This window comes from Capsella rubella, unplaced genomic scaffold (assembly GCF_000375325.1).
Source record: "Capsella rubella cultivar Monte Gargano unplaced genomic scaffold, Caprub1_0 scaffold_353, whole genome shotgun sequence".
Classification (NCBI taxonomy): Eukaryota; Viridiplantae; Streptophyta; class Magnoliopsida; order Brassicales; family Brassicaceae; genus Capsella; species Capsella rubella.
The window spans coordinates 982-2,869 of NW_006238582.1; the positions used below are offsets into that span (position 1 = coordinate 982).

The following is a 1,888-nucleotide window of genomic DNA, read 5'->3' on the forward strand; positions in this document are numbered from 1 at the left end:
ATGTGCGTACCATTTATCACCATCTTCTTAAGGCACTTCTCCATGCTCGAAACCTGACTAAGCATCAACAGAGGCTTCTTCTTCTCACGAAGTCCCACGATGTGTCTCCCCATCCGATCAATACGGGTACGGTACTCGTGAATCTCTCCAGCAACCCTATGACGCTCGGCCGCGGCACTCTCATCACGGGCCCTCCTCAGCCTATCGGTCTCGGAAAGATACTGCTTCTTCTTATCCTTGAGCTGCCTCGTAAGATCAGCGCACCTGCTCTTCTCCGAATTGTAGTTCCTCAAATGGCTCTGTGCAGAACGATCCGAAGCCTCAGCAGCAGCCTTCGCCAAGTCAGAGTCTCTCGCCGCGGCACGACATTGCTCCTCGTAGAAACCAACCAAACGGTTGGTCTGACTCATCGCCTGCAGAAACGAAAATCTCATAAACTACACTTGATGAAAGCAAGTAGGTTAGAAACAGAAGCAAGACACAAACCTGAAAAGAGCGAGAAGCCCAATCCTCGTAAAGCTCCCTCCCGCAGAGAGAGTCAACAGCAGGAAACTAAGCAAAGTCTCCGCGAACCTTGCTAGCAAGATCAGCGCACGCAGCTCCATGAGTGAAAAACATCCGATCCCTCCGACCATAGTTGAAGGAGAATGAATGGTCAACTCCTTCGGCGATCTCACGAATAGGCTCCTCGTGCCTAGCCTCCCGGCGAACACTCGAACCTCCGACAGGACTTCCGCGCGAGCTCCTCTTCCGAGACGTATCTCCTCGACCGGACGATGGCGGAGCACTACCACTTGCGGATCTCGAAACCTTCTTCCCGTCGCGTGCAGCCTTCACTTCCTCAGATCTAGCCCGGCGCAAGGCGTCGCGATCGTCAGCAGGCGCGGCAGCATCCGTGGTCTCCACCGCCACGTCCACGTCACCAACCGGAACGTCATTCCCAAAACCGCACTGAAATGAAGCGTTGGGTAACATCATGGGGCCAAGCTCGATCTGCGGCTCGTCGACCTGCGTGCCATCTCCGTCGAATTGATCGGCGTAATCGGGAATCTCGCAATCACCCATCCTAAGGCAAGATCGAGAACCTGCAACATGCTACGTTGTAAGAAACAAAATACAAACGAGAATCGAAATACAAGGAAACGAAACAAAGATAAGAAACTCACAAGAGTTGAAATGGTTGAGTATATCCGGCCACCACAAAGTTCCTCTCGCCTTTACCGCTGCAACTCTCGCCCGAAAGTCTTCGGTGTCCTCTGCTGTTGGCCCAAACTTTCCTGCAAAATCAACATAAGAACATCAGTTAGAGAAACGAAAGAAGATGCGATCACACGATTCCGGACCAACTAAGAACTACCGCGGTCTAGGTTCCATGTTCTAGCATACGACAAGCTGAGGTCCTCAACGGAGAGCTCGGTAACTTTCACGAAAAAGTAGTACTTGCGCCACGCACGAACTTTGGTCTTAGCACCATCAACAATTTTAAAACTAGCTCTCGAACTAGCACAACACATGCCCGGATTCTCTTTTCCAAATAGGTACTTGGTAAGCTCTTCGAAAAGATCCAAGTCCATGACGACACCGGTAGCGGCAGCAAGGATTGCGAGACCCACCGCGTTCCGAATAGAAGCCACGGTGAGTTGAGAAAATGCTATCTCCCGACGAGCACAGTAACTCGCGAGAAACTGCGGGAGTGGAAACCAAAGACCGCAATCCGAAAAGAAATCTTCGTAAAGGCAAATATACCCTTCCGGAGCATCCCATGGGCGACGACGCGATTTTGGGATCAGAATCTCAATCCCCGGTTCTATCCCGCACGCCTCAAACATGTCAAACACGGATTTTTCTGTGCTAAGAGATTTTCCCTTATCTCGACGATCGAGAACAT

General features: G+C 51.2%; 1 pseudogene; it reads right to left on the reverse strand.

Moving 5' to 3' along the window:
• Positions 1-1,829, reverse strand: part of LOC17874170 — a 2,439-nt pseudogene extending 610 nt beyond the window's left edge.
• Positions 1,830-1,888: the final 59 nt, after the last annotated feature.